This window comes from Cygnus atratus, chromosome 1 (genome assembly GCF_013377495.2).
Source record: "Cygnus atratus isolate AKBS03 ecotype Queensland, Australia chromosome 1, CAtr_DNAZoo_HiC_assembly, whole genome shotgun sequence".
Lineage (NCBI taxonomy): Eukaryota > Metazoa > Chordata > Aves > Anseriformes > Anatidae > Cygnus > Cygnus atratus.
The window spans coordinates 129,871,316-129,879,404 of NC_066362.1; the positions used below are offsets into that span (position 1 = coordinate 129,871,316).

The window sequence follows — 8,089 nt, forward strand, 5'->3', positions numbered from 1 at the left end:
GTCACCTTTCATAGCAGATTTGTTTAAAAAGTTGCCTGGGAGAGCTCAGTGTCACAACAAAACCTCAAGCTCAGTAACCGGCACTAACATACTGTGCGCAAGGTCTTTTTTTTCTTTACTCCTGTGACTATATTCAGGGCACATTGTAAATTTCAAGATTACCTTGAAATAGCAAGGCAATACAGCATTTCCAGCCAGATAAATCTGACTGGGGGAAAAAAATCTGCCCATATTTGGCAGCAGAGTTAATTCATTCCCCAAACTTAGTATCAACCTGACTAATCAACTTGCACATTCTTGACTACAGGCTCTCACTTGCTTTTAAGGACAGCCTTATCTCTGCAAATTGGGTGATTCTTTGAAGTTCTGTATCTAAAAAGAAGAAAATGAACAAGAAAAGATTTATTCCCCTCTTTATTTACTTGCTAGATATGAGAAACAAACAATCATTTCTCTTTCTTTCTTTCTGGCAGCTTCTTCTTTTCTTCCGAATAATTGACTTTATTACACAGACATATCTGTCTATGTAAATATAGACAGAGAGCTTGCAGGACAATGGCTCAACAATGCTGATAAAGAGAAACAGTGACAACAGAGCCAAGGCCTTGGTTTTATGGCTTTTCTGTCAATTCTATTTAGCAATGTATATGCAGGCAGTTACTTGTCAGTTACATTGCCTGTTTTCATAGCTGAGACTTATTTTAATGTAATTAATATAATTTCTGCAAAGCAAAAATGAAAGCATTTCTTTTCACGTCTAGGATGAAGGATGTTTATTTAGGAAGATGAGGAATTAGGCAAAGGAATGAATCAGACAAAAAGTTGAAATTCCCAGCTGGGTCCCCCTGTCTCTTCTCAAATATGGGAATCAGCAGAAATGATGATATTTCCTTTAATGAAAGAAAAAGAGTTAATGTTCAGATCAAAAGTATGCCTGTGGTTAGTCAGCGTGATTTAAGGTTTCTGGAATGAGGCAAGTTTGTTGCCAAATATGGGGAATTTCTTCCTAAATTGCATCACAGTTTCTCAGAGAGGTTATTTTCAGTTAGAATGAAACGGTTAGGTGTTGACTCCAGTTTCTTAAACTATGAAGGCTGAGCTGTGTCAGCGTTAGGCAGTGAGATTTGATATTTTGCTGTCTTTTAGGCGAAGCCTGGTAGTCCAGGCAGAAAGATGTGTATGTGCCGACTGGTGCGCAGCTCTGCATGCTGACGGAGGTGCGGAGCAGCATGGGTGACACATGGGACACGTTCCCTCACCCTGCACAATTACCCAGGTTAGACTTTTCCCTCTTTCTCTTGGGACCCAGCTTCTCAGTAATTATCCAGAGGAAGAAGTGCCATCTGTGGGAAGTAACAGAAGCGTTCAGTGGTACTGATAGAGAAGCATCGCTTGAAAAGAGAACTCGGGGAACAAGAGCAAGGCTTGAGTGTGCCAGTGCAATGTGAATGCACGCGTCAAAGATGTGCCATCGTGTTCTTGCATGCATTTAAAAGTTGGATTGAGCAATATTGTCTCACTTAAGAGTTTGCTCCTCTGCTTTCCTGTTGCTGGAGGTGGACTCATACACCGGGAATTGTTTCTTGCAGAAGCAGGAAGGCGATTGCAGGGGGGCAAGGGAGGAGGCACCTCCTGGGGGAGCTCTGCCAGGTGGAGAACTTGCTGCTGTTAAGGTGTGGAGAAAAAGAGGGTCTTCCCACCTAACAGAAAAAGCCATTTTAAACCAAACTCTGTTTTTGTAATGAAGATGATCAGAGCACTGTGGACAGGTGGAAGCCATGCCAAACAAATGGTAGGTCTCCATCCTTGGGAGTAGACATGAATGACATACAAACCTGGAGCGCCCAACAGGCTTTTGATTGGAAAGCAAAAGCAGTAGTCATTTGGCAACCTTTTATGGGAGTGGTTTGACAACCTTCTGCACCCTGTTCTGTCATCCCTGTGCTTAGGTATCTTGTACAGACATGAATGGGAATTTTATGAACGTGGTTGACAGACAATGAAGTCAGAGGAAATTCTTTCCATTGACTTTATTGGGCTTTAAATCAGGCACCATTATAGCCAGGATTTGCCAAAGTGATTAGTGATTTTGGATTGCCCTTAGCATTTGGGAAATCTCTTTGTATCAGGGCTCATGTCAAGCACAGTTAAGTTTGAACTACAAATAAACAAAACACAAATGCACAAAGTGTTCCTTGCAGAGTTAAAAAGCCCATTTACATGCACCAGAGATGAATCCACTCTTAGCAGAGGAAATTCTGCTGCAGTACAAACTACATCCTAATCATTAAAATGGCATTTGGAAAAACAAAACAAACCAAAACCAAAACAAAAACACTACACTTGACTACAGGGAGTAGAACAGTGCAGCCAAGAAATGAGGTACATGGACCGAGTACGTTTGCTTTCCTCTGTATCTCTGCATTCCACTGGGTTTAACAGGGACATGTCAGAGTGCAGGCCTCCCCAGAACAGGATCTATTTTTTGCCCCAGATTTTCTTATGGGTGCAGTATTTTTCTGCTTTCTCCTCTTTAGCTGCATAGGCCTATGTTTCCAGATTTCTTGAGCCAGATTATGCAGCCTGGTGGAAGGGTTTGGTCCCTGCTCTGTAAGAGGGCAAACATCTCTGTGTCAAGAGAAACCCAAGCTGACCACTCTCCTCTGCAGAGCACAGTGTAGAAATCAGGCCATGAAAGGGTACATCGATCTCTCTGCAGATCCCACCCTCTACCTACAGAGAAATGTCTCCTGCTGTAGTGATTTGAGTGCCCGTGAGACATTAGCTCCATCAAGACCTCTTGAAAGGAGCTCACATGGGAGCCTTGGAGCCTGAAGGGTTATGATAGGAGATCACTGAGTAAATATCCCTGGCTGTTTAAAATGTGCCTGCCTTACTGGCAAAGAATACTTTCCCATAACAGTCTTGGCAGAAGGAAAGGTGTACCTGAGGCTCAGCTGCTGCCTTTCCTTACCTGGGCCCCTGAGGCTGTGGGTTTGCATTACACATCAGCTAATAGGAGGCCCTTCCAAATGATTTTCTTTCCAAAGACTTCTTGGCTTTTCTCTCTGCCTTGAATTGGTAATTGTCTGGCTAGAGGATGAGAGGATGCAGTGGCTGATCTAATGATATTTTTTCTTTTTTTCCTATGTTTTGCAGGGTTGTTTTTTGCCAGGTCCTCCAGCCGAACTGACTCACCCTATGGCAGTTGCAGGTGGGACAAGGGAGGAGTGGGATAGCTCCTTTCCACAGTAGTGCTCTCTCTTATCAGGCTAGGTGCAACCTGAAACCAAAAACTTACTTCAAAGAGACTTTTATCAACCATCTAAACTACTACATCCTGGGTGAGATGCTTCATTTTACAAAAGTTTAACGCCCAGCCCACCTTGGGTCAGGCTTAATTTGCTGAGATCCCCTGAGGCCTGTCCAGCTGACAGCTGCACGCTTTGCCAGGGGGTTCTCAAAGTGATCACAGAGCAGGACATCGGTCAGGTGAAGTGCTCTCAGTCCTGCTGCCTGCTCCCTGTGCTTGCTGCCAGGCTGCAGCCTCAGCCCAGGAGCAGGATGTGATATGGGTCCATGCCGTGTCCCATACACAAGTATCCTGCATCTGACTCGATAGCAGCAGTACCTGAAAATTGGAGTGTGGTGCTGCCCCATCCCCCGTGTATTTTCAATAATTGGTGGTTTGACTACTTATGTGTTGTATAAGGCAGACAGACTCGGTTCTGTTCCTTTGCTTTCCCTCTGTGGCCACGTGTCATCTGCATTTCAGTCACTGCAGGGATCTTGCTTCATCAGTAGGAGCGAGGACTAGTCCCATCCTGACTAACCTGTGGTCTGGCAAATGTGGGTGTGTATCCATCCAGGCTGCGGAGCAACCTGGAAATGAGGAAAGGCTGCCATGAATGTCTGTGTGCTCACAAGGTGCAGAGCAGGGTGAGCTGCCAATGTGTGTCAGATGGCAGATATCCCTTACAGTCCTCTGCATGTCTTTAATGGAAGGACTTACCTTGTGTGCACAGACACTTGGGGCAGACATGGCCAAATTGTCATCAAGAATAAAGAAATCTAAGATAAAAACAGAACCCTCTCAAAATACATCAGGATGAGCTGAAAGGGAAATGTTTTGGACAAGTAAGCAGAAATTAGCCCAGAGTATGGGGAAAGCACATAAAGTTATTACAAAAGGAAGCTGTAGCTGCTGTGTAAGTGCTTTAAATGAATGAAGCAACTGAACTCTGTGAAGATCCTGCTGGTGAGTATTAAGCATATTCAAGGTAAATCTACCCTGCCTGGCTTTCTCAGGGGAGGATATAGGAGGAACACATTGGCTTTAACTATAAAATGGGCTTAAAGATGAGGGGGTATCCTGTTGCCCGGTCTGATCAGGACTAGAATACTTCTGGACAGAAAGGGAACTGTGAGAATTTCATAAAGCAAAGTGTCCATGAAATTTAACAGCCGCTAAGCTAGGGGGCAGCTGAGCAAGAGTTTCTGCACTTTGTTTTAAGATTTAAAAGAAAGAGCTGGTGAAGTGTATGTACACTTTCAGGTGAAATTCAGTGGTGAAAGTCCAATGCAAACACTAGGTCTTACTTGAGGATTTCATGCCACGGAGGTTAAAGTAACCAACAGACCCGCTGCTTAACGCTGCTGCATAGTGGTGTTTTAGTGAATGTGTTTGCCCTCCACCCAAGCAGGGATGAGCATTTCCTAGTTCCATGAGCAATGCTGTCTTGAGCTGATAATGGGTCCAAATGAAGCTTACTCTCAGCTTCAGTTCAAGGGCTTCAGTATCAGGGCTAGAAAAACTAGATATACGTGTGGTTCCCCTGTGAGATGAGCTAAATAATGCTTCACACAGCAGCTCATGCTAACTTCCTTTTCACCAGCAGTCTGGGGGTTGTTCAAGCATCAGCCTTTGGAAACTGACTTTTTTTTTTTTTTTTGTCAGGTGCGGTACTGCCTTTCTGTCACATGGTGGAAAAAAGCAGAGAAGCTTGTGGTGAGACAAGTTTGAGTGATCCAGTCCCAGACTTGTTTGTTGCTTTCTGCCTGAGAGAGGTGCTGGGGGTGTTGCAGCCTCACCGAGGGACAGCAGCCGTCTCCTTTAGCGCTTCTGCACACAGCTTCTTAGAAGCAACACCAGCTCCTGCCTTCCTCTTAAGAAGGATGCTTGGTCTGTCAGCTGAAGGGAGATGCTGAAACTGTGCACACCAGCACAAGTCCCTCGCATTTCTCTGTGCCCTACCTGAAGCTCTGCCAAGCACAAACCTCAAAGCCGTGTCAGCAGCATCCCCAGTGGGACCTGGTACGAGAGGAGATGAGGTGATTTTTATCTCCAAGTCGGTTCACATCACTGCAACACCCTTGTATTCAGCTCAGTCTATGAGCTTACGTAGCTGCATCACTAGAGCAAGCTGAGGTTCAGCTCTTGGCACATGCTGTGCCTGTGCAGGGTCCCCAGAGTGTGCACACTGCTCCTCTGCTCTCCCCAGCCCACGCTGTCTCTGCGTTGCCAAAGCTGCTGCTCCTCGCCGGCACTGGGAGCGTGCTCCAGGGCTGCTCAGATACATCTATGCACACGGCAGCAGGGCAGCCGCTGCGGTACTGTGCACACTGACTCACTGCTTCTCTCGCATTGCTCAAGCCCCTCTTGTTTCCAGGGGGAACGAGCTGGAAAGAAGCCACCAGAAGAGGATAGTGCAGGAGATGCAGTCCGCCGTGGTGGATAGATTACTGTGCTGAAAGGTCATTCTCTTTTTTTCCCCAGATCTTTTATTTATTTATTTATTTATTTATTTATTTTTCCTTAAAACAGATTGGGTTTACAAGCGTGAGCAATATTTTCCCCCTGGTTCATGACACAGCCTCAGAAATCTCCACTGCTGCTGCAGCAGCGGCTAGCAGCCAGCCTTTGCTCTGAGCTGAAGCACAGCCATGTTCATTGTTTCACTGAGGTTACAAACCAGCCTGTGGTTCTCCCCACTAAGAGAAACTCATGTCTTGTGCTTTTTCTCTTCTAGGAGGTGGGACCATGCTTTGTACCAAACCCGCCCACAGTTTTGCGCTTTTCAGCTTCTGGTGGCACAGCCATTTGTGCCAAATGACTTTAATTACTTTGAAAACTTATAAGCTGCTTGAAATTGAGTTAATTGTAGATCTTTCACTCTAGCCCGTTAGAAAACAACTGCTCTAAAGAACGGAGCCCATGCTGTGTGCAACCTTTATCTTGAACCATAAGAAACAGGAAACCTTTGTGGGTTTTCTTGCAACAACCTGATATTTATAGTTGCCTTCGGAGCAACAGCTAGTGAGATTATGCAGCTATGAACCCCATGCACTACGGCTCTCAAAGGGGGGAATTTTTTTCAGAAGTGCTCCTGTCTGCTTCTGTATGCATTTGAAAGAGAGCCAACTCAATTTGCAAATGGCCCTTTGTTTACCTGCTTTTCTTCCCAGTGGTTTGTCTGTTTTCATCTCCACCAGGGTGCAAGGCAAACCGGGATCAACCCTGCAGTCTTGAAATTCAGATTCAGCTCCAGGGAGCAGCAGGAAACTTCTCAAGGTGTGCCAGGGACATGCTCTTCCCAGTCCGCACATTCATGACTTGCTAGTTCTCCCCTCACTGTTATCCAGTATGATTCCAAAGAAACAAAATCCACCTTTCCTCCCACTCAATGCAGGCCAAAGAAAGGACTGAGAATTACGAATCCTGCCTCTTGCCTCTCCTTCTCCACTGCCAGCCAACATCCGTACCATAATTCCCGTAAACCTTCTAAACTCAGGAAGCTCTGGCTGGGACAGGTGGTTTCAGAGGAGGCTTTCTTAACATATTACATTCTGATTGTCTTGCTTGGCAGCTTGCTGAGGACTAAAAATGACTCTTGATAGCTGAGAGGACAGTGGCCATGAGGTGATGGTTTGGGGTGTCTAAAATTTTTCTATCTTTGTGTTTTCTTTTTAAGAGGTGAGAACTGCAATTATCAGGGGAAGAAGAGCAATGAAATAGATCTGAACAGCATATAACATTTCCAAAGTGTTGTTGTATATGCTTTTAGCAAAGGCATATATTTATTGTTACCAAACTTTTACTTAAAAAGCAATAAAGGTTTTTGATGAAGAATGATTTGGACTTTGGGGATTTCTGACATATATAAGAAAATTATGAAAAGCTGCAGTTCCTCCTGGAAAACACCATTTTGGTGAAAAAAAGAAACAACATATTTTGTTGAAAAGGGACTTTCAAATGTTTTCCACATTAGTATTTGAAACTCTTTCTCTGTTAAAGTTTTCGTTTTGTTTTGTTTTGTTTTCTGTATTGTGGCCAGCCCCATCACTGTGGACAGACTCACAAATAGACTCACCTTCATTACTACACCAGAAGCAATTGTCCATGAATGCAATGTTGCTCAAGGCACTGGGGATTTGGTACTTTTTGACAGCTGGCTACAGCCACTCCACTTGAAAATGCAGACAGAACACTTGAAAATCTAGCCACTTATGTCAACGGCTTGTGGCTTTTCAAAAGTATTTTTACATCTAAACTTCAGGTCCTTCCATTTCTAAACAGTGAACCTGTGAGCTAAACAGCCATTAAACTGAACATGGACACATTCATCTGCCACTTGGTTGTATTCACTGTGGACCACATCATGTCCCTCTCACCCAAAGTTAGTGATTCATGAGCCTTTACATGTTGCGAAGATATCTTTGCTTCCACCATGACGGACACTGAAGCTGAAAAATGATGAACCCAAAATAGGAAAAATAAATAAATAAATCTCAATTGTTCATCTTTTTCTTTTGTCTTAAAAATCTTAGAAGTACTGAGGGACAGAAGGCCTTGTACAGGGAGACCTCCAAGTCTGAAACCAAGACAGAACATACCAGGCCCAGCTTTCCAGGAGCAGCCGTCGGACTGTCTAAATGTTTAATTGTTGGAACAATGCAGAACCCTGTGCAGGCAGAAGGTCTAGCAGGTGCCCCAGATGTGGCTGGCAGGAGCTGAGGGTCACTAAGGGCCTCGCCAGTTCCAGATCTGCACAGGAAGCACACAACGCTCTTCTAATTTCTAAATGACTTG

General features: G+C 44.6%; 1 long non-coding RNA gene across 2 annotated transcripts; it reads left to right on the plus strand.

Annotated features, from left to right (window-relative positions):
- The first annotated feature begins 1,111 nt into the window (after positions 1-1,111).
- On the plus strand, positions 1,112-7,325 carry LOC118245717 (uncharacterized). 2 transcript variants are annotated; one of them, XR_007708737.1, is made up of 5 exons: positions 1,112-1,792; positions 3,160-3,214; positions 4,958-5,331; positions 5,670-5,754; positions 6,493-7,325. It is a non-coding gene; the product is annotated as an uncharacterized LOC118245717 (long non-coding RNA). The 2 variants fall into 2 exon arrangements; XR_004777948.2 differs by having other exon boundaries at positions 1,112-1,276; positions 3,160-3,344.
- The last annotated feature ends 764 nt before the right edge of the window (positions 7,326-8,089 follow it).